Genomic DNA, 25,706 nt, shown 5'->3' with positions numbered 1-25,706 from the left:
TGGTCGGATATCCTGAAGCTTGCTATGTGTTGTAAATTTCTTAACTGTTTCGTACGGATACTGTATGTGCATGGAATTTTAACTCGACGATTATATTTTTTATGTACTTATCGAACTGGCTGGCGTCATTCCTTGATGCATGCAGTATATTTCATCGGTCTCTTGGCACAGGCCAGAGCCGTAGTTCCAGGATCATCCAAAGCGGTGACGATATGGAAGCTGCTGAGAACACAACAGTCTGTCTGAGTGTTATTACAATTTTGCTTTAAGTCGCGCCGACACAGATAGGTCTTATGGCGACGATGGGATAGGACAGGGCTAGGAGTAGAAAGAAAGTGGCCGTGGCCGTAATTGAAGTACAACCCCAGCATTTGCTTGGTGTGAAAATGGGAAACCACAGGAAATAATCTTATGGGCAGCCGACTGTGGAGGGTTCGAACCCGTTATCTCCCGAATGCAAGCACACAGCTGCGCAACCCTAACTGCAGAGTCAACTCGCTCGGCGAGTGCTACGAAAGGTGCTATTCATATGCTATAATAGCATTTTCTGGTCCTCTGAGGAAAGCAATGGCAAACTACCTCACTCCTCAGCTTGCTTAAAACTTCTGATTTTGACGCCGCCATCGGTCTTTGCGATTTAGCTAATTAATAACCGCAGACCCTCTTTGCGGATCCAAGCAGCCTCTGGGCTGATGACCTATCAGAAAGACAGTATTTATCAGAACAGTTAGAAATTATACTACTTTCTTCGATCTGATTCTTGTAACGTCTTCACCCATCAAATGGGAGAGGACGGTATCTTTTTGCAACTTTCTCATTAGAATAGAACTCGAGTTATATTGGACTTTTGCTCAACATATCTTCAGAAATGCGCTTCATAAATGGCGTTAAATCCTCCTGTATCACCTTGTACTTTTGCATGATCATTACCATGGCACCTCTAGGCCTACGCCGAAGTGCAATCTGAACCGTAGAAACGTGATCTGCTTCGGCGAGAATTCGAGCCGCGGTTACCTTTGTGGGAAGCCTGTAAGTGTGACGTTCAGTTCATCACGTCCCCGACCTCTTTTTACTGATACGAAGCGGAACATTCTCTGTTTGAACTCCAAACAAAGCATTTTTCCAGCCTCGATTGTCCTACGGTAGTGAGACGCAGTGGCGTAACGTCAGGTCCTACAATGTAGGTGGGCCTCGTGCTTAAGGGGCCCGCAGACTTCCCTAGAAAAAGTATGTAAATGCATAAATAACTTTACCCGAATGCCGCTGTGTACGGGGCATCATGACGTGTTTGCAGAATGGGCCGAAAAAGTTTGCTTTTACAGTGTGTATATAGAGTAGTTGTCGGATGGTTGCTTCTGCTGGAAAATAATTGTTATTGTGTGAGACGTAAGGCAAGCGGTAGGCACTCTCACAAATACCTGCGCGAATATATTATTAAAGAAACATTAAAGATTGGTACCAAATTATTAAATTTCAGATCTAATTATTTCTATTGTTTCTTCCGTGATACGATCATTTTCGAAGCTAACACTTATAAAGAACTACCGACGAAATGCTGTGATCTAAAACAGGCTGTGAACTCAGCATCGAATGTGTGATATTATTGAAATCGGCAATGGCTTTCCATCCTAGAAAGTATACTGCATGTTCTAGTTCCCTTGGAATCAAATGTGAGTACAGTAAAGACAAAAGACAAATTGACGTATTTAAACCATATAAAATATTTCACTTTCAAAATGAAATCTAGCAATAAATTAATTAGTACTGTCAAGGTACTCCATATATAGTAAATATATCTGCTGTAGTTAAATTTTCGTGTTATTGATAGATTTTATACAATTTCGAGGGGGGGGGGGCAGTTTCGTTCCCTGCAGGCGTGCCCGCATCATATTCGTTACGCCTCTGGTGAGAGGCCTGATAACTTAGTGACGTCGTTCGGATCCCGACCAATGCACGTGAGATTTTCGAAATGAAAAGTCGCGTCCATGAGTGTCGGATACCACCTAAAACCAGAGATCCCACGACTATAATCACGATATGAAGAGTTACGTGAAATTGAAGGTCCCATGACAACGATTGCAATATGAACAGTCACGGGAAACTGGAGGTCCCGTAGCCATGATCACCATATGAACAGTGAAGTAAAACTGGAGGTCCCGTAGCCATGATCACCATATGAACAGTCACGGGAAACTGGAGGTCCCGTAGCCATGATCACCATATGAACAGTCACGGGAAACTGGAGGTCCCGTAGCCATGATCACCATATGAACAGTGAAGTAAAACTGGAGGTCCCGTAGCCATGATCACCATATGAACAGTGACGTGAAACTGGAGGTCCCGTAGCCATGATCACCATATGAACAGTGACGTGAAACTGGAGGTCCCGTAGCCATGATCACCATATGAACAGTGACGTGAAACTGGAGGTCCCGTAGCCATGATCACCATATGAACAGTGAAGTAAAACTGGAGGTCCCGTAGCCATGATCACCATATGAACAGTGAAGTAAAACTGGAGGTCCCGTAGCCGTGATCACGATATGAACAGTGACGTAAAACTGGAGGTCCCGTAGCCATGATCACCATATGAACAGTGACGTGAAACTGGAGGTCCCGTAGCCATGATCACCATATGAACAGTGGCGTGAAACTGGAGGTCCCGTAGCCATGATCACCATATGAACAGTGACGTGAAACTGGAGGTCCCGTAGCCATGATCACCATATGAACAGTGACGTAAAACTGGAGGTCCCGTAGCCATGATCACCATATGAACAGTGACGTGAAACTGGAGGTCCCGTAGCCATGATCACCATATGAACAGTGACGTGAAACTGGAGGTCCCGTAGCCATGATCACCATATGAACAGTGACGTAAAACTGGAGGTCCCGTAGCCATGATCACCATATGAACAGTGACGTAAAACTGGAGGTCCCGTAGCCATGATCACCATATGAACAGTGACGTAAAACTGGAGGTCCCGTAGCCATGATCACAATATGAACAGTGACGTAAAACTGGAGGTGCCGTAGCCATGATCTTTACATAGGCGAGATATTTTGGGCGGAAATGTACACAATATGAATATTCTGTATGAAATGTAAAACATTTTCTATTTGTTTTAGAAAATTATTGCTAAGTCTTGTGGCTGGATCAGCAGGTTTTAAACAACGGGCCAGTGTAAACCTGTACGGTTTGATGTGTAACAGCTCGGTGTGCAGAAGAAACCGAAATCCCTACTTGTTGTGCTAATTTTGTGAACGATTTATTCGGTGACCGTTCAAGATTCGCACCAGGGTCATCTAGCTTTTCCTATGTTAAAACTGTTCGTGTGGGTGTATTTTTTATGGAGCACTGGGGCAGTAGTTTCAAATTTATTTTCAATTACGTGAAGCTATGCTCATGAAGGTGGCACTTCACCGGGAAATCGCTGAACAGTTTTAAGACGCACCCGCCGAGCAGACTCATACTTAAAATAATTTTTACATACGAAAATATGGTGTTGCAATGATAACTGTCTCTGATTCAGCTGAGATTCAGACTGGCTATTCATGCTAGGTCGAACACGTACAAGCTCCTTGCAAGGTCAAGAACTATGCGCGCGCCTCCCGTCTCGGAGAGTAGAAACTTCGTTGGACGGCCTGAGTTCATAAGAAAGACCCTGTAGGGTAACTTTTCCACTTTTACCTAACAATTGACTCCACCCAGCCTAAATTGCATCTCTCGATTATTGACTTGAAAGAAATCCCTCGAAAGACAAATGAACCACTAAACATTGTTACGTTCTGTGTGAAATGAAGAGTAGGTCAGAAATAACTTCCTTGAGGGTTTGTTATGATTGGAGTAAATAAGGAATTATATGATTAGAGGACTCGACCTCGCTGGCAGTGTTTACCTCCGCACGTCTGGTGAGTAACTTGTTAATCATGTTGCTAGAAACGTGCAAGAGTAGAAATGAAGTTGACATTGGGAGAGGGTGAGTCAGTTAGACACTTCATCATTACCAATCTAATTCCGCATCTTTACATAGGCGAGATATTTTGGGCGAAAATGTGCACAATATGAATATTCTGTATGAAATGTAAAACATTTTCTATTTGTTTTAGAAAAGTATTGTTAAACAATTGTGGAATTTCGTTTCCAGATGATTCATAATCAGAGATATGAGTGTCATTGGTTAAAGCGCTTGAATTACGCCGCTGTTTGTTGACATTTAAGACACTTAAGTGCGAAAGATTCGCGTCGAAAGATGTGCTAGTACTTGAAGAATCCTTTCTTGGGACAAATTCTCGACACTTAGACGTATGATGATGATGATGATGATGATGATGATATGCAGTGATAGAATCGATGTAGTTCGCTTCTGTTGTTCAGTGTTTAGTGTGATTACCTGCCACCCCCGGAGGCCCGGATTCGATTCCTGGCTCTGCCACGAAATTTGAACAGTTTTAAGACGGCTGGAACGGGGTCCACTCAGCCTCGGGAGGTCAACTGAGTAGAGGGGGGTTCGATTCCCACCTGAGCTATCCTCGAAGTGGTTTTCCGAGGTTTCCCAATTCTCGTCCAGGCAAATGCCGGGATGGTACCTGACATATCACGGCCGCTTCCTCCCCTCTTCCTTGTCCATCCCTTGCGATCTTCCCATCCTCCCACAAGGTCCCTGTTCAGCATTGCAGGTGAGGCCGCCTGGACGAGGTACTGGTCATCCACCCCTGTTGTATACCCCGACCCACAGTCTGTAGCTCCAGGACACTGCCCTTCAGGTGGTAGAGGTGAGATACCTCGCTGAGTCCGAGGGAAAATCCAACCCTGGAGGGTAAAGGGATTAAGGAGAAAAAAGAAAAAAGGTATCTACATAAATCATATATTTTTATTCCATTTATGAGGTAAGTAGATTAAAAGTAAAAGAATTTAATTCATATCGCACGACTAGGCTACAGCCTAGATATGATTTTCAAAATTGGCAAACATTGGGCGCAATTCTTTTCAATATCGCTCTAATGAATATTGCATATGCACCTTTTGAGAAATTTCCTGTCTGGCTTCTTGCCTGAATGGTCAGCGTACTGGCCTTCAGTTCGGAGGATCCTGGGTTTGATTCCCGGCCGGGTCGGAGATTTTGATCGCGTATGGTTAATTCCCCTGGCTCGAAGACTCGATATTTTTGTTCAGCTGATTAATACGTATATCTCTTTATCTGTATGTCACACTACACTACAACCACCACAGAAACATACAATTGTGAATACAACCTTCCTGCTTCGGGCATTCGGCCGTAAAACTGGGCCAAATTCATATTAAGTGCCGACCCCAATAAATTGTGAAGAAGCTAGGAAGCAGTGTTTGAGAAGTTTTCTATGTGTGTAACCGAGAGTGACTACTTGCATCACTTATTGTAAAACGTGTACTCCGAGGAGAGAGTTAAAAAATAACGCATACTAATTTTCATTGTGTTGTAAAGGATGAAAAATATTTTTGGACATTCCATTAGTAATAGAAGTTATTCTGATAAACATTACTGTGAGATCCTTCTGCAAATATTTCGATAGCATTGCATTTCGCAGAAGTTGTTCTTATCTACGTTAATTCATTAATGCTGACAAAGCATAAAATAACCTGTAACTTGAAGGTCTGACATAACTGCATTGCCTCATGTATTCCTTAATTCCCATGTGTGATTGCGTATACCGTATGGTCCCTATACCCTGTGTCTACTTGTATGTATATGTATACATTTGTAATTTTAGATGTTCTCGGTATTAAATACACTGGCGGAAAAATATTGTAACACCGTGGCTGTGTACGTCAACGATTCAATCTAGTCGTAATATAGCTTGATGACATTACGTGATCAACAACACAGACCAAATTGAGCAGTAGACGCCAAGTACTGAAAGCTCTTTGCGCCACATCTCCGTATAGTGTACCCCTTCTCCCTTCGGCCAGCCACACATTCTCATTCACAGATGAACATACTGATGACGAATGTCATCCTGCGGTATAGTGTTCCACCAGTTGTCGCAATTGTGCAAGGTTAGTGGCTGGCTGTACAGACTGGATGAGACGTCGTATCTCAGACATGTTCAGTGGGAACGTGGTCTATCATGCTGGGCAGGGCAGTTGTCGAACACCACGAAGAGCACCTTGTGTAGTAACAAGAGTATGTGGACGACTGCTGAAACAGTGCATCGACTTCCTGTGGCAAACAATGTCCTGGATGTAACGGACACTATTTAAGGTACACTCCAAAAACACCAAAGGTTAAAAGGGAAATGTTGCTATGCTATGATGTCAGGAGTAGGGGCCATATCGGGGGCGAATACACTCTAGAAGATAACGAACACCAGGACGATGTCGCCCACGTCAACGACCATCACTTGCTCTCATCGCGCTATTCCATTCTCGAGGTGGGACCTGCCCAACACCGCAGGAGACGTGTGCGACAGTGTTGTTACAGAAGAGAAAGCCTGTTCAAGGGCACATTTGTTCGTAGTCCTGCTGCAAGTGGATGGTTCCCAATGGTACGTGTCACATTCGATCGGATCTCTGTTGCAGACACGTTACGGTCTGCCAATAATGCCCTAACAATACTACACGGACGTCCTGAACCTGGTTTACAGACGTGGACCTGTTCAACCGACTGCCGTTGATAACATCGCCACACTACAGATGCATCAGACATAACGTATGCAGTAATCCGTCGATGTGTCCATCTCACCTCGCGAAGCCCCACGATGCAACCCCTCTCAGACGGTTGTAATTGCACAACAGGGGCATGTAAACTTCTTCGAGGCATGGCTGTAGCTTGACGGCTGCATACTGATTGTAAACAGAATTGAGCCTTCCAGCATACGCGATACTGTCTGGTGCGTGGCTGGACGCAGCGCAGCGAAGTCGATGGTACCGTGCCATCTGAAAATGTTAATTCCTCCCACATGCAACTATTGTACCCACGTTCAATTGGACATCCCTGCAGGTTGTTGCAATATTTTTTCCGGTGGTGTAGTTATATTCACAGTTTTGAAGGTAAACTACTCAAAATATAAAGCTCATAATCATAATCATCATCTGATGAGATCAGAAACTGTTATACGTACTGTACATTTCACTGTCTTATTCTTGAAGACATGTCTAAAAATTTAGTTAAAACATTCTCTAGATATAATTTTGTATTGCCCGAGGTTGCAGAACCCACGTGTGTTCCAGAGTATTTATACATTCATTATTTTGATCCTCGTAAACAGCAGAGCATGTGCCCAGCGTTCTCAGCATAGCTACAGTCAGTTTGGCTCAGCGAAGGGAAAGGTAAAGGTGCGGCGCTGTAAGGTTGTCCTCAACATCTCATAGTCCTTCCTTTCATTATTTCGAAGGAGTCTACTTCTGTTCTAGTCGATCCGCTTCTTTGCAAATCAAATCACAATGATCCACAACTTGTTATGTATTTAATCTTGAACCCTGATAGTCATTTACAAGATTTGTCATATATTTTTGTCATTAATGTGAATGCTCTGATTTTGAACGCACGGGGTTCATGCAGTGACGGATCCTGGTCGCGGTAAGGAGGTTACCTTGGTTCTTCACCACCAGTACGTATAATGAGGTGATATAAGGCTTCTCTTTGAGTAGTTTGTAGAATATTGTTAACTTGTTGTTTATTGTAATGAAGTTTGCAAGTCTGTATTTTCCGAATTCTTTCCAGACGACATACCGGCACTTTATTTAATTATCTGACCTAGGATGGTCCCATACTCTAGCCTGTCGTGTTGGAAGGAACTGGAAATAGACTCTTGTTAGTGTTGAGTGCATCATGGACGTGTGATCTACGATCTCACTTTTATGTTGCAAATATTTTATGATATGTTTCTGTATTAAATATGCTTCAGAGTAAATATTTCTCTTCTTTTCCAGATTATATTCCTTAGATCTAAATAATTTCGTAGCTAATGACGACGGACAATGGAAGGACAGTGGCATGCCTAATGCTGGTTTGATCCAAAGTCTCAGTTTATCATGTGTACAGGTTAGAAGACGGAAGGAAAGTTTTAAATTTCTGTAGGATACTTGAGCAGTCAAGACTGCTAGGTCTAGTTAATATAAGCCTGTATGCATGCTAAGTTGCTTGCGTGTTTGTTTTATACATGTACGTGTGTGCATGTGTGTGCGTTTGTGTATATTTTAGAGTGAGTTTTATTTATGCATTCAATTGTTATCCATTGTCAGTTTGTGATTAATTTTAAAATATCTTGGAATAGACCTGTTAATTGAGCTGCTAGTGCAAATGGTGTTTATAACACATTAGTTGAGGATAAAAATATACCAGTTGCTTCCTTTGCACAGCTTTATGACTGAATTATATAAGTATTGTAGTTTTTACTTACTTGAATGATATTATTGTATCAAAGATTTATTAGCATTTGTAGTATACGTATTTGTTACATTATTTTCCAGCTGAGCTGGTAGTTTGTTTTATGCTTGTTGTCCTTTGTTCCGCTATTAGTATTATTTAGTGTAAGTTCATTATTTTGCGTAGATACTTCAAGTGTTCATGGTTATGTTGCCTTGGCTGAATCTCCACGAGTGGATCATTTTACTGAAACATTCATTGTGTAACATGCCTTGTTGTTAAGTTGTGACAATATGTCGCACTTAGTGAATGTTTTAGAATCTTCCATGCTAGTGAAATCGAAGGAAACATAACCTTATCTGTGCACTGTTTTAAGGCCTCCCTCTAGACAGTATGATCTGCCTCCTTGCGTAGTACAAGTCACTTACTTTTTTAGTTGTTATTATTAAAGAGTATTTTACAAATGTATTGACCACAGCTCGTTATTCTGGGTTGGTAAACGTAAGTTGATACGGTTATCAGTACAAATGTTGCAACAGAAGTGTAGTGTTGCTTTTTCCCCAAACGATTCATGTTGTATCCAATAGGCTATGTTTTCAATGAAGAAATCTCATCCTCGCTTAGCAGGTATCCATTGTCTTTTTTATATGTCATAATTTGAGGAATGAAATAGTTCCATTGTTTCACTAGGAAGGATGTAAATCTACTAATTAAGATCTGCTTGTTTTCCTCATTTTCTGTGTGTTATCACACTGCAGTGTTCTCAGTATATTTAGGAATTTTCAGTTTTGTGTGCTTCATTCCTTCAACTGTTCCATAGAAAAGCTATATCATTTCATTACGGCACGATATATCTGGGCAGCTAATATTACTCCTTGTCTCATAAATACTTTCACCGGGAGGATTTTCAAAGTAAACATCAGCAATAACATTGGGAGGAGAGTTCCCTACTCATTAAAGCAAACGTGGCCCACATTGCACTGCACCCTTTTTTCTCGACGAGTCCGGCGAATACGCCCGCGCGATTTACAGAAATGTGAAAATTATCTTTTAAAACTATTCATTTAAGTAGTGTACGAAATCTCGCCACTGACTGTAGATAAACATTAACAACCATTACTTTATGCCCCTCGATATCACATCACATGCATTGTATGGCTACTGAATGTTACTAGTCTACATTAGTGCTCATGATTTCTGTAAAGAATGCACATGCCTAGTAGATTCGAATAATTCTGGTTGAATTAGTTCGTCCGCTTGCAGTAGGTTTCCGTTTAATTCCTTGGAACCAAAATAAAATGTTTGCCAGTGCCACAAATCCCCACTGTCAAAAGCTACTTGTCCCTTTTGAAAGGCTGCTATTTTACGATACTATGTTACGATACGAATTTATAAGAACGAACGAAATTCCTAATGACGGATTGAGAGTCTGTTCTACACAGGGCTGGAATGTACGTGATAGTCGTCTGACATCCAGAATTTTGAAAATGAAAAGAGATTGGGTTCAAGTTATCAGCAAGCCTGGTGTTGGATTTGAGGTTCCCAGGATATTTATCACTTACTTACTTATCATCGTCTAATGTGGAAACGATCAGACTTGTTCCCTGTCTTCTTGATGGAAACTTATCGAATGTGTTATTCACTTGTCCTAGATTTTTGGGATTTCGATTTATTTACCTTTTTATTTGTTTATTTTCATTTTTAAGCCAGAAGATCCTCAGTACAATCCCATTTAAAGTTCGTGCATTTTCATAAATTTCAAATTTAAATGGTAATCACGCATCTCTCTTCCGTATAGAAAATGATATGGAGTGCTCTAGTACGGTAGGTGTATTTGATTGACTCGTTTAATTTGGAAATCTCGGTGTGTTGTCCTATGAAAAGAAATCTGTATATCAAACGTACATTCCTCAGTTGACAGCTGATGGAATTTGATCTCTACATACACATCGCAAGTTGTACGGACTATAGTCGGCTCACCCCCTAGAACCACTAGCTAATACTAGAAATTCAGGTTCATTCCGTCTCTTGATACTTTTCCTGTTGTGAAAATCTCGACATCAAAATGGAAGCACGTCCTAGAAATTGGAAATTCACTATTCAGTATCAACTTTACAGTACATTGTACATCAATAGTTCACTGTAATTCATTATTCCCGTCAGAGTCCAATGTTACTCGGTATTCATCAACATTATTCTGTTCTAGCTCTTTTTATCCCCGCCTGGACCAAAGATCTTCCCAACTTCTAAATTCCTCAGCCGCGTGCAGTCGTCATCCAAATTGGTCCCACAACACGTTTCAGGACATCAGTCTGGTTGACGGCCATCCCCTGCCTCACTTTCAGTCTCTGGGGTCAGTTATCACCCTTGTCCTCTTCATGGGATCCATTCTCGCTATATGCCCTTCCAAAAACCACTTTTGAGCCCAGATTTCTCTTCTATCTTCCTTTACTCCGCTGTTGCGCCTGATTTCAGTTTATAGTAGAGGGTCGTTCAGGATAATTCCTAGCGAGCTTTCTTCCATTCTTCTCTGGCAGTTTATGTAACTGCCGGTTTTTATAGACCAAGTTTAAGCATCGTATGCAAGAATATGTCCCTTTTGATGTTCATAGGAAGATCAGTTGTTAGGATAAAACTTCTTGACCAATATCGATGCCAAGAATTCCCCTTTCTCTTTCTGATCAATTTGTCTTGCCCGTTAAGGAATTAAACTGTCTGACGTAGATATACTGCATATAGTCTCCTTCATATTCTATAGTTACCACTCATCTTTATTTTTCCCTCAAAGCTTAGTTTCTGCTTCACCATGATTCCAGCTTGCTTGCTGTGCTCATTTAGATATTGTATCATCTTCAGAAGTTGCAGGAAACTCTCCTGGAAAATGACGATGTCGTCTGTGAACCTCAGATTTGTGCACTTCTTACCATCAATGCTGATTCCTCTGTCACGAGTTTCTTACCATCCTCTAATAATCAGGTGAATAGCTTAGATGGCTTTGGTTCTCCGGGACGGACTCTTTCTCATTTCTTAAATATCTTCCAATGGATTCAAGCCTGATCTTTGCTTTACTTTGGCAGTAGATTTGTTGTATGATCTTGATGTAATGTTTCTGAATTCCTTGCTTAGCCAAAGCACGCCAAAGACGTACGTGCTCAACTGTATCAGAGGCTTTCTTGTAGTCGGTAAATGTTAGGTAGAAGTCTTGGTTTAATTCCTTGTATTTCTCGATAACTCGGTTGACGGCTAGGACAGGGTCAGTTGTTGAACAACCAACACGAAATCCAGCTGTTAATACTGGCTGATTCATGTCTAAATTTGTTGTTTCTAAGATTTTTCAGCGAGGTGATAAGTTGGGATTTTATTATTAGTGGTTGCTGCTCTTCGAATATTTCGTCTTTTCCCTTAGTACTGGAATCATCACCATCAACACTGACTGCCGTGGATTGGTTTGTGTGCAGGTTTTCAAAGTAGTATTTGTCTAGATTTAAGACTTCCTCTCTGTTGTAAACGTTCTTGCCATTTGGAGACGCAAGGCATTGCTAGATCTTCCTCACTCTTCTGACTTATTTTGATTTTTCTGTTACGGTTTTTGCCCTTTCCAAATATTTCTTGTCATTCCTGATTATTCTCTTGGTGAGCTTAATTTCTGTATATTCGATTTAGTTTCTTTGCCTTCTGATTCTGTACTTCTTTCCTATCCCTCTCATCTATCATGTCTACATTTTATTCGTTAGTTGTCCGACTCGTTGGCTGAATGGTCAGCGTACTGGCCTTCGGTTCAGAGGGTCCCGGGTTCGATTCCCGGCCGGGTCGGGGATTTCATCCTTCATTGGTTAATTCCAGTGGCTCGGGGGCTGGGTATTTGTGCTGTCCCCAACATCCCTGCAACTCATACACCATACATAACACTATCCTGCACCACAACTACTCGCAGTTACCTACATATGGCAGATGCCGCCCACCCTCATCGGAGGGTCTGCCTTACAAGGGCTGCACCCGGCTAGATATAGCCAAACGAAATTAATTAATTCGTTAGTTTGCTTATCTGTTTTCCTTTCTGCTGGTCACCTGAGATAAATTTACAGTCTCTTTTATATGGTTGACAAGGGAGTTGCAATGTTAAAAGCAATCTGTATATTCCTCATGTAACACAGAAAATTTGTTCTGAATTTCCACATATAACTTCCAGACTGTCAGCATCCCATTTCACCGTAATCCAATAATAGTGAACATCTCAGCAACGTAATTCAATATCAGCATTACAATTCACCATAATTTATTATTCAACATTACACTTCACTGTAATTCAGTACTTATCAATCTCCAAATCCGTCTTAATTCAGTAGGAATTACCACAATTCGCAGTAATTCAGTATTCATCATCTCATTTCACTGAATTGCAGTAATCATCACCATCGGAGTCCACCTTAATTCAGTATTCATCTAAATCTTATTTTACTGAAATTTATCAACATATCAGTCCATTGTAATTCAGTATTCATAACCATCATATTTCACTATAAGTCGATATTCGTCAGTATCACACAGTTAACTGTAACACAGTATTCATTAACGGCACAGTTCACCGTAACACATTATTTATATACTCTACAGTTCACCATAATTCGATAATCGTCAATCTCACAGTTCACTGTAACTCGATATTCAACAACATCACAGGTCACCATAATTTGCTATTCATCAATATCACAGTATTCATCAGCGCCACAGTTATCTCGAGGCATTTAAAAACGTAGATGTATGCTTTCTCATTCATATTTCAAATATTACATTCAAATTACGTGGTGTTCGACTGCAGGAGAGAGGGAAAGTTCACCATATTTATACATTTCATGATGTATCAATCGCTAAAAAGCTTCCAAATCTGAACGTATATATGTAACTATGCATTTCGGACGAGCACCTCACAGTAGTATGCTTGCTTAACAAAAGGAGAAAATTATTCTTGAGACAAAATAGAATTTACTTAGTATCGTGGAAAATGACAGGAGACGCAGTATCCCTGTTGGCTACGATTGCATTTTTAAAGGCGGGTACCGTTTCATCTCGTACTCTGTACTGACGTCGTCGTGTTTTCACCAAAGTACACTTGTAGAAACGTTGGGACGGACCAGAACCAAGCACTACTCTCTTCATCTCAGATAAGTTGGTGTCTAGGTCAAGACGTACTCAACTTCCAGAGTGTTCGATTGAAATTGATTGAATGTCGACGAGCTGAAATAATGTAATACTGCAACATCTACTGTGACCTGCAATTTAATGAGCACTTTTTTCTGTTTTTTTTTAATTTATCACTACATTTGCTTGCTGGGCTTTTGAAGAGCCAGTTCATCGTAATATGAAATCGCGAATACTCTCTCGTGACTTGTGTGAACAAAACTTGATGTTTAATGATTTTAAACATTCATTTTAGTCAGCATTTATAACAATAAGTAATAGTTATTATTTCTCTTTGTACTTCAACTAACAAAGCGACTTATCTTCGTAGTGTTCTGTGGAGTCTTATTCTGAATAATAGAGGTACCAGGATAAGGAAGTTAACAATGTTAACATGAAAAGAGACTAGGCATCATAAGTATGCCACGTCGCATTAAAGCCTTTATCAAAACCAGAAGTGGTGAAATAACTGAATATCTCTATATGATGACAAGTTACACTAAATGTGTAACACTGCAATGTAAATTATACTAAACTCCACTGAAATGTTCATCAAGCTTTATTAAATCGAAACACAGATCAAAATTTATAATTCAATGGCAAACTACCGTCATGTAGTTTTTAAGCAATATCACTGTAATCCTGTCAATTTACTACTTACTTTAGACACTTGCACTAACCTGAAATAATTGCCAATTTGAAAGTCCACGCAGTTCCACTTATCAGCCACAACTGTACACAGATCTGATCTCTATTGTCCAGTCCTTTCCTTTCGAATTTGATAATTAGTCTGAAATTAAAATATTTTTCTTTGGCTTGATGGTTTGATAGTGAAAGGCGAACATACGCATGGTTTGAAAACCCTGTGGGCTCTATTTAAAAGCGAATTCCAGTAAAGTGTGAATGCGGTTAATATTTAGGAATTTGGTATGGCATTTTTAGTGATGTCATTATCTGACCATGGTTATATGATAACTCCACTGCATGATTTATTCTTCAGAATTGAGTTATACTTCGATATTTTATAATATTGACCCATTGACAAGTTTTCTGTGCCAAAGCTACAACTAACAATACTAAAGACATACTGTATTCTTGTTTACAACAATCTGCATCCTGACCTGTTTAATGATTGGAAATGGGGATTTTACTTGTTTTAGTGGTGTTGCTTAATATGGTGCTTTTTGCAAAGAACTAATCTGAATAATGCATGATCATACTATATATACAAGAGTAAGAGTTCTGGTTGAGAAGAATATTTGCACTGGATATGAAATAAAACTTGCTACTTTGTATACCGCTTTTCGAATTTTCTTCACCCTTCCAGAGAACTGAGTCAGCTAACGAACCACTAGATATCAGCCTGAAAGTGATATCTGCGTTTCTAAATGGAATCTACCAGAAAACCAGAAACACTGTTTATTAGAAATCTATTTGAAAACCATATACCAAGGAACAATCACTTCTTCATGAACATCCACAGGGCATGTTAGATGACTACCTAAAATTTCCTACTTGCTATGCTTGAATGTTCATAGCATGTGGCACACAACCACTGCGCAAGAAGGGATGTCAGTGAACCTCAAGACGGCAGCAATATTCGACTGGCTTATAAACTAGAGCACAATTGAACAATAAGAAAAAATTCGGAAGACCGACGCAAATATGTCTATTAAACTTATTTCCTTAATATTTGTATCGTGTACCACAGCACACACCAACCTGTTCCTTGTATTAGTATTAATACGTTCTCGAAGATTATAAAATTTATCATAATAGACGTAAGCCAGTCGAAAAGTACTTCGTCATGGAGGCCATTATGAAAACCAAACTCTACAAAACTGGATATATTTATTTGTCACTAAAAGGAAAGAGAATTTGAAATGGTGAACGAGTAAAGTTATATCCATTACAGAGACAATGCGAAAGAGCTTTAATAAAATGTGACCTTATTCAAGTCTGCTATCAGCCAAGCAGAAATGGAATCTACCAGAAAACCAGAAACACTGTTTATTAGAAATCTATTTGAAAACCATATACCAAGGAACAATCACTTCTTCATGAACATCCACAGGGCATGTTAGATGACTACCTAAAATTTCCTACTTGCTATGCTTGAATGTTCATAGCATGTGGCACACAACCACTGCGCAAGAAGGGATGTCAGTGAACCTTAAGGTAATCTCCGTAAACTGTTCGTAGTGTTGAATAACGGTGAACACCCCGACTGATATCTTGAACTTATTTTAAAACAATAATTGCTAGTTGTAATTTGTACATCAATTAGAACAGACATTACGTGTGCCAAATATCTGGTGGATAGAGGTATCATTTTCCATTAAACAGATAAGGAAGTCCTACATCACTTTACTTCTCATTCGTAGACAGTCGAGCTTTAATATACCCTGTATTACATTCTTCTTTATAGAACTTAATTGGAAGCCCTTAAACAGTAATAACAAATTAGCAGTATTTCAATGCGATATTGCAGAAACCACTCAATTCTCTACTAATGATTTAAGTATAAATGTTTATTTTCCAGAAAGATATTGTAAATTTAGTTGAACTTCTCTAACTTTCATTTGGATATTTCATATAATGGATGTTTAAGTTTTTGTCTTTGCCAGAGCTTCGGAATACATGGAACTGTAGAAAAGGCAGCATTTTTATAGCAAACTCTTTACGCTATTTTGAGTTAGACAAGAAGATAGCTCTGACATATGCGGCGTTGTCAGCAACAATGTCGTCACAGCTTTGGGAGAAGCTGATGAAATGTGGTGTTTTTATCCATTTTGAAAATGTTGCACACCTTGCAGATTCATAGTTCGGAAGCTAATATCCCCAGTGACTACGACGACATCTCGGCATTATAGGTTCATTAACATTGTGTCCCTGCTGATAAACACATCCTACGACATACTTCTGGAGTTTCAAGAGGAAGTTGATTTACATGCTAATATCCGGAAACGTCCACGGAAGCTTGCGTATTATAACGGAAAACAAAATCAAACTAAATGATTGTGAAAGTTTCCGTGGGATCAAAAGCCTTTGTGTTATCATTAATTCCAATTCGACGAACTGAAATGATTCAAGTTGATGAGAATGTTAAACGAGAGACAGAACTGTTCACGTTGCCCCTTGAGAATAGGTACACGTGTTCGTAATCAAAACCCCATCTATTCATACACCTCTAGGAATCTGTAATAACAATTGCTTACCACTCTGTTAACATTCCCCAGGCATACTGGTATTTGGCAGTGGCGTATCCTGGAATCTCCACCGAGGCATGCAACTAGTAACCATGCAATAACACAATGTATTAAGTCAATTTCAATTCTACTCACCCTAATTACATGTAGGTGAACTCGAGTTTCTGTAAGTTTCTGGATTGAACGTGCGTACACAATTGTTTTCTGTTTTTAAATTTGCGAGGGAAGTTAGAGGTCTCCCGGCTTTAATTATGAATCATTTCATCAAACGAACGGCCAGTAAATGGCTTTTCAAACTGATTTACAATTACATCCGTTTTAGACTCATCCATCGTTAATACCACATATGCGCAAAATATTATAAAACATCGAAAACGACAAATAGCACAGGAACAGCACACACAGAATGAACTCACTAATCAGCAAAACAAACAATGAATGAACTCACTGGTTAACCACAACTTAAGCACTGGAGGTAAGACACCCAGTGGCATTGGTCACTTTCGTCACATTGGGTTCATGCTAGGGGGTAATCCGAGGGTCCTGTTTGCTGTAAACTTTGACATGCCGACTTTCTCCAAGTTGCTAACAGATGGCAGAGGCTAGCGCGTGTATGGGGTGACAAAGTCTGACCAGGTTTCAATTGCAGTGGCATCATTCAAAGGGTTTCAGAACTATGTCTGCCACCGAATGCAATTTTAAGATTGAATGCCGTACATCCTTAACTCTTTCATTTGCTGTCTCTTTCTTTCTAGAGTGGAATAGATGGCGAGACTACACCAGCACCACACGTAGTCAAGCAACGGAACTAGTACAGCTGCACGGAACTTTTGAACTTCTGAGAGATGAAGACGTTAATATTTGACTTGAAACAACCTAAAATCGTACTTGAGACAGTTCTTTGTGTTATCATAACGCATGCAATGAATGCCTTGCATTCAAGGAGAATACGCCCCTGCATTTGGCCTCCATTCACATACGCGCGATACATTCTCAGTTCCGTAACATCTGGCCCAGCCACTAATAAACGGTCTGTTCTTTCCTTCAGTTCTGTTCCTTCTCGACGATACCTGGTTTAAAATAGAAACCTACAACTTTGGCATCACAAACCAACATTTTCTGTTAAACTATTCAAATATAGCAGGGCCTCTCAAACGCCCAAAATCTCACGCGTGCAAATCGAGGCGCAAGAGCTCCGTGCACTGTGCATCGGTCCCGCTCGACTCGGCTCGGACCAACGCTTCGTCTCTGGGCTACTCGGCTAAGCTCGGCTCAACTCGGCTCGGATTTGGAGCGGTACGGAGCAAGTGAGGAAGAGGGAGACAGGGGGAGCGAGCGAGACAGGCGTGAGGAAAGAGAGACAACGCTATTGCTCCAAATCGAGGAGTGTGGGGTCTGCACTCTGGTCAACCAAGCGAAGTCGTCTTTTGCACAGTGCATGCACCAGGCGCATGCACCCTGACAGGCCCTGAAATATAGTCACAAAGCATATAAATCCTCTTTTAACACTAAAATGTTTAAAGGTAATAAATAAATGCCGCTTCCACAGTTTAGATTTCCTCCCGCTGCAGATCGTTCGAATATTCCGTTACAGTTAACCCCCGACGCCACGAAGCATGTGATTTTGAGGATTTGGACTGAAAACGGTGAAGATCCACAAGTATAGTAACCTCGTAAGTGGTCGGAAGAGTTATTTTAAACTCAGGTGCATGGAACTGCATTTTATCAGTAATGAAATTAAAAATTCCTACAAAAGAAGAAAAAACACGCTACTCTCTTTTCTGCACTTTACAGCATTTTGGGTAGTTCCAGTTTTGAAATACCAACTCCTCAAGTAGCTAGAGTTGTATGGGGTGGTCCGCTGTAGAAGCTTTCCACTGTAATGTACAAAGCGGCTACACGCAACAAGGGAAGGTAGTGCTAGTTGCCGAATGTTACAGGGACTGCAGCAAATTGAGATTCGGCTAGTCTGCGGGTAAATCACCCATTCTGCTGCGGAATATGTTGGAATATGTGCCTGAAGCATCCGGTAGGTGGTTTAACAAACCAACAATCACAAAAGTTAACACAACTCAATATTACCAGGAAGATTTGGCCGACCAAACTGTCATTTCATCATCTCATACCAATAATTAGACAACTCATCCAAAGTTACACGAGTAACGAGGGACGCATCTTTCCGTCACTCTTCACACAGACTTCAGGCTATCGAGGCTATGAAGCAATTCCCTTGACGTGTTTAAGAAATGTTTACTTCTTGGCTAGGGTTGTCTTTTCCCTGCCAGTCATGTGAAATAATCTTAATTAAAATCCTTTAAGTTTGTTTAAATATTTTTAACATAATTCTTTCTTCTATATGAATGCAAGATTGCGATACTGCGTAGCGGTGATCTCTTTGTTACCTACGTCCTCGATTTTATTCATTAAATAACTGATTTTTCCTTACAATTTTCCCCCGCGCCTTTTCACACTCTGTATGCTCTGTACACTGCACAGTGCACTGTGCTATAACGAATGAATATGACATTCATCCTGTGCAACCAGCACGAAACGAAGGCTAAATCGATTTGTGTTTTTGTTATCGATTTTAATTTTCAGTTAACAGTAGGCCTTAGGGGCCGATGACCTTCAATGTTAGGCCCCTTAAAACAACAAGCATCATCAACAGTAGGCCTATATTATACAATTCGACTAGAAAGAGGGATGTTTTATGAGATAGAATAGGAGTGTTCAAATCTTGCTGTTCCTTTCTTGTGAGGAGGGAATGGGGATGTTTAAATTTTTTTGTTCCGGAAGTAATTTTGAATTAAAATTAACTGAGAGAATCGAGTCACCCATTCTCCAAAAGCTCTGTCCTTCTCAACGTAACATTTGAGGGGAAAGTGAAGTATTCGTCTTGAGTCTCTATGGAAAGTGACAAAAATTCTCCTATTTGAACCCTGATCACATCCTACCTGCGTTAGGATGATCCTAATAGATAGATAGCATGGCTCTGTCATCGAACATGACTTCTTATGTTTTAGGTCATCGGGCCGTAAGTTCCATCCCTGCGGTCTATAGTGAACTTCCCTGCTGATCACCAAACTCCCCAACTAAACTGTCCTCAAGTTGTTGTTACTACTACTACTACTAATACTACTACTACTACATTAATCTTTGATGAGATATAGAGTTGAGAGTGCACTATATCCTCTGGTATGTGCTAGAACAAATTTGTCGCTTTCATCAATGTTTCTCAGCTTCTTTAGAAAATATGAAAATGACTGAGATACGAACGACACTAGTAGTACCATTTCTTATGCAGCCAGTCCCTGTGGTGAGGAAACCAACGGTAAATTACTTCACTCTTCATTTCTGTAGTATACCTCCACACTAGTGCCTGGACTCCATATGACTGCTAATGGTAGAACCCGTATTCGGGGCGACGATTCGTACATACATACATACATACATACATACATACTTGTCGGGTGTAACAGAATTCAGTACTCAAATTTCTAGGTGTGTGAGAAAAGCCCAAAACAAATGTTTTATTAAATAACCATAGGTCGCAAACTGATAAATTGATGTTTTGACGTGATTGAGAATGATACTATTACATATCAATGTAATTTTAAACCTTTACAAATACTATTCAAAAGTGCAGCATCCTCCTATAAAAGAAGCTCTGCATCGACGTACTCTGCTTATGCTATAGAGAGTAAGCAGCAGATAGCACCAGAGGGACATGCTCTTGGAGTCTCATACTCCAGGCTGTTAAGTGCCCCCCCCCCCACACACACACACAAACACATTTCAAGTGGTAAGGAGAACGAACTTGTATTGGAGAAGGAGGCTGCACATTAGAACAGTTTTTGTTAAGGATTAAAATTGGCTTGAGTTGTAACATCTTCTTTCTCAATCAGGTCAAGAACTTCCTTCCCCACCTGCCCACACGTCCCACTGGCTTGACAATGAAGGGAGAGGGGAGGTGGAGAAAACGGAAGTTCGGGGATATCTAGCATGAAAGAAACACACGCGAAGGTGAAGGTACTTCCTTCCATTTATCATTTTCCGACGTATGGTTACTTCGTGAAACATATTATTGTTTTTGGTCTCGAAGTTTGGGTAATGCATTTTTACACTCGGTACATATACATTCGATAACTTAATGTTTTAAAATACTTAAACGAAATACATTTAAAAATCGAAAGGGTTTGCACCTGAATGAAGTTTTTACCGGTACTTCATAGGTGCAATTCTTCTAGAGTCACTTTTACACTCGAAATCTTTAGTATCTCGTGGCCGGAAATATTCATTTCAGGCAAGAAATCAGTACAGCCCTCAGAACCACCCAGTACCCGCTTATACACTCTCTCTCTCATTGGTCTCATCCATTAGACGCGTAACACATGCACACATCTGAAGGGTGAGGGGAGGTGGAGAAAACGGAAGTTCGGGGATATCTAGCATGAAAGAAACACACGCGAAGGTGAAGGTACTTCCTTCCCCACCTGCCCACACGTCCCACTGGCTTGACAATGAAGGGAGAGGGGAGGTGGAGAAAACGGAAGTTCGGGGATATCTAGCATGAAAGAAACACACGCGAAGGTGAAGGTACTTCCTTCCCCACCTGCCCACACGTCCCACTGGCTTGACAATGAAGGGAGAGGGAAATGAAGGGAGGAACCACACGGCTCCTTCAAGGCAACAGACGTAATGTGTTTGTCAACTCATTGAGGGTCAAATTCTCCAGTTTCTTTGTAATTCTTGTGTGCGACGTCTGGCTGGAATGTTAGCGGCTCGACTATGACTTCATTATCAAATGGTATCGCGCTCAACCGTGTAGGAATGAATGACCCTTATTTTCGTCAATATAGGCCCTGTTAAATACTACTACTACTACTACTACTACTACTACTACTACTACTACTACTACTATTACTACTACTATCCTCAAAAACAAAGTAAAAATAAACTGGCATTAAATAATTATGATTATCAGAGACGCAAGGGCGTTTAGAAAACCGTTCCTATGAAGTTACTGTCAGCGCTGATCAAACAATTAAATTCCATATATTGGGGTGGGATTACATCGTGCACACTTGCACACTTCATCGCAATTAAATTACAGTTAATTGTCCGGCTCCATGGCTAAATGGTTAGCGTGCTGGCCTTTGGCCACAGGGTCCCGGGTTCGATTCCCGGCGGGGCCGGGAATTTTAATCATAATTGGTTAATTCCTCTGGCATGGGGACTCTGGGTGTATGTGTCGTCTTCATCATCATTTCATCCTCATCACGACGGGAGTCCTATGAAAAGACCTGCACCTGGCGAGACACCTCCTCGGACACTCCCGGCACTAAAAGCCATACGCCATTTAATTTCATTACAGTTAATTAATTGTTCTCCTTGATTAGGAGAAGCTAGTATAGCCAGAATGTTTAACCATAGAAATATCTTAATCAGTTCCCGAAACAATGGGGTTGGGAGTGGCCTCTGAGTGCGCAACGTCGCAAGCCACTCCTCCTGGAAGACGAACACATGTCTTGGTTACTTCTCCTTCATCCTCAAGGTTGGCCAAAATCTTCGCCCAAACGTTACCTTTTTCCTCTTCCACCCGAAATTCTGGTTATCGCGATTGTACAGCATCCCCCCCTCACACACACACACGCACGAAGTTACAATTCTGTAATTCGGCCTTCGGAACACATGGGTGCAATGCAAGCAGTCCCAAATCACGGCTAGGGAAATTCCTTCTGGGTAATAAATACTAAACTTGAATGTACTAACAATCTCAGTATGTCTGTGTGCGATTACCGCGGCTTATAAGTAGTATTCATTCTGACACAAGGGCTGTTCGGAAGGAGCCTACCACACAAATCCATACTCACCGTGAAAAAAAATTGTTTGAAAGTCCAGGCTAGGAGTGATATGGTTATTTGAATATTATTGCCGGACAAAGGGTAAAAACGAAATAGCCTAGTTAAGGCGGTCTGAAAGGGAGAGTTTAGACGGACTGGTTGGTGCGAACAGTTAAGCAGTAACCGCCTCTGGTCCACATGTCGAGAGGAACTATCATTTCATATTTCTAAAAGGCCCAACTAACAAACTTGCTCTCATATTTCTCTACTCTTTGGGATAAATTTGGTTCGAATCACGTATGACCTATTTAGTGAAATTTCTAGAAAATTAGTTTCTTTTGTGTTGTTGCGGAGAAGACTACTACCGCATGGGAACGTTGGAAAATTCTGCGTACTTGGATGGAAATTATTTGGGAGGATCTGTGAAGTTCAAAAATTCAGAACTACCTGGGTATTTGTATTTTTTGGTAGTTATTTCGATCATTCATTGAATCCTTTTTAAAATTAATTAGAAGCATCACATGAGAAATGTTTCTTGGTGATTGTTTGAAGAAGGGCTTTTTCTGATAAAAAGAACTATTACACATCGTAGGTTCAGAGTGAAAGCAAATTATATTTACATTCTCGGATGTCTCCCTAAACACAAGTATGAAATTATTGTTCCGTGCTCTTCCACAAAGTGTTTTTAGCGTGTTACTTTGATAATTCTCCAATCTAAGGAGAAATAATCAAGCCTCTTGACCAGGTATTTAGTTCATATAGTGTCGACAGATCAGTTCCATCGTAATAAATTACAGAATTTTGGTCCTTGTACTAACAGCAATTACATAGTTTTCAGTCGGATAAGATGTGACGTACCCACTCTTGCCCACAGATGTGCGACAATATGTGACTTGCCGCGTCACCTTAATTTTAATATAAATACATACTTGCTCATATACTTCTCCATAAGCAAAATCCCATGGGCGCCAGCCTTCAAACTTATGGCTTGAAGACGATAGTTAACCATAACAATAATAATAATAATAATAATAATAATAATAATAATAATAATAATAATAATAATAATAATAGGTCATGAGACTCTAAATACCCCCAGAGGTGGGGTGACGGAACACTAACCATTAAGTACACTCTAACTTGGAATTTAAGGATCGTTAATAAGAATGTCTGCAATAACGAATTAAATAAGTATTTATTAGGATGGAAAACGTGACGGCGTATTTACGAACTCTGAACTTACGGAAGCAAAAGAAAAATTGAATGAAAAAAAATTTAATAAACTGAACTATTGCGCGGAGACTTGCAGTAATTTATGCCATTAGCTCACCATTTGTAGGCTCTGTTATCTGGACACGATCTATGTAGCAGCTGATGTTTGATGGACGTCTCGTGCTGGCGTCGTCATCTCTCGTTGTAGGTACCAGTCCTATTTCTGACTCGTGCATAGCTCACTAATTGAACAATGACTTTCCTGACTTTAACACTTCCTACAGTACTTCGTACACAAAGATGTAATGAGTCCTAATTTCAATAGCAAAACCACCTTGGCTTACGTTCATGGAGAGAATACTCTTGTATTCTTCCGTATTACATATTTGTAGCGTAACTAAATACATAACAAGATTTCTCCTGTCCTATACCAGTAAAAACCGGTTTCTCGTTGACTTTAACTCTCGTCATTGAGATAATCAGGTCTCAATGAGAGTAATTTTGAGTAGTGCTCTACTCAGATGCGAAGTAAACTAAGTTAAGATCTTCAGCAGTTAAGACCTCCGATGTCAAGACGTACAGCCCTCCTCCGATGTAATGATAGAATAGATTAGAATTTACCCTCTCCAGCTCTTGTCGTGGATGTATATAGGATCCGAAATCTCCCTCCATGTACCATATCACATTGTCCAGTAAGATCTGATGTACTACCCCTTCTCCTATCCATCGTATATCCATCCCATAACGTCCATTCACATAGGTTGAACTTTCCCGGGCAATCATAGGGTCATGTAGTGAACTTCGAAAATTAGGCGTTAACAATGCTTTAATTGTCTCTTCAGAATATGGAAGGGGTAAGGACTCTTTCAAGCTTGATGATGTACATTTCCTGGTAATGGGCTAAAATTAGCATGGTGAGTCCGGTCACCTGACCTCGGCTACTGGAAATTTACTGCAAGCTATAAATACGAGTGGTGTTGTAATGCCTTACTCAAGAAGTCGTTATAAAAAGAAATATGATGATGTGAAATGGATAACTAAAAACCTTATATATAAACATAATAATTAAAAATGACCTACCACTAATTAAATATATACATCTTTCCAATTAATTACACAGTTCGATAATTTTGTATATGCTGTTATGTTCCAAACATCACAAAGGTCTTCTTGGATTGAACAGAAATATTAAATTCTCATGATTTCTGTGAAAGACGGTGAGACAATATTGTAAGGGAATTCTCGCTAAAATCTCAAGGCTACCCTAAGTTTCTGCACTTCTTATCGTTAACATTACCTGGCTGACAGGTTTCCCATTACCAGTGTGTGCAGTTCTTGCTTGCTCCATCCTCGGACGTGGGTGATGGCACCGAAGACATTGTGCAAGTTGAAGTAAGAGGTAATTCTAGATTATATTACCGAGAAGGAGGTCGAGAAATAGAAATTACGCTACTATTTTAAAACCAGACGTGTTTCTATTGGCTGCACCAGCACTTCACCAATCTTCGTTCTGTTAATTATATCTTCTGCTGTCATTCTCCTAACTTGGTGCTAGTTCGATATCGAAATCGTGCTCTTCACGTTAATATAAAGTAATTTAATTCAGTTTAATTGCTAGGTGACTACAGAGCAGCTGGAATCCTGCCACTCGATTTCTGTGATCTTTAATATTTGAATTAAGTGAGGCGATCATATTGCCTAGGGGTAGCTGTGATGTTGTATCCTGAAGACTGCTACCTGCATGCAGTCTTATTTTTGTGATAACGATTGTACATTTGCATTGTTTCTTCCATACCATTATATAATGTGTCCTTGAGTAGATTTCTTCTCTATCTACTGTTTATTTCAATAAATTGTTTATTAATATAAGTATATAGCACGAAATTTTCTGTAAATAAACCTGTTAATACATCGCA

General features: G+C 40.2%; 1 protein-coding gene across 2 annotated transcripts in view; it reads left to right on the top strand.

The window, feature by feature from the left end:
* Positions 1–25,706, top strand: part of LOC136864263 (trehalase) — a 467,477-nt gene that overhangs the window by 320,719 nt on the left and 121,052 nt on the right. Inside the window, exon 6 of one of the 2 annotated variants that reach the window (XM_067141013.2) lies at positions 7,913–8,365. The exons of the other annotated variant lie outside the window; for it this stretch is intronic. The gene's annotated coding sequence lies outside the window, so the exon portion shown is untranslated. Of the gene's footprint in view, positions 1–7,912; positions 8,366–25,706 lie in introns of those variants that run through there. 2 annotated transcript variants of the gene reach the window in all.

The sequence above is a fragment of the Anabrus simplex genome, chromosome 2 (genome assembly GCF_040414725.1).
Source record: "Anabrus simplex isolate iqAnaSimp1 chromosome 2, ASM4041472v1, whole genome shotgun sequence".
NCBI classification, from domain to species: domain Eukaryota; kingdom Metazoa; phylum Arthropoda; class Insecta; order Orthoptera; family Tettigoniidae; genus Anabrus; species Anabrus simplex.
Note: the sequence above shows the minus strand (reverse complement) of the source record. Positions and strands in the feature narration are given on the sequence as shown.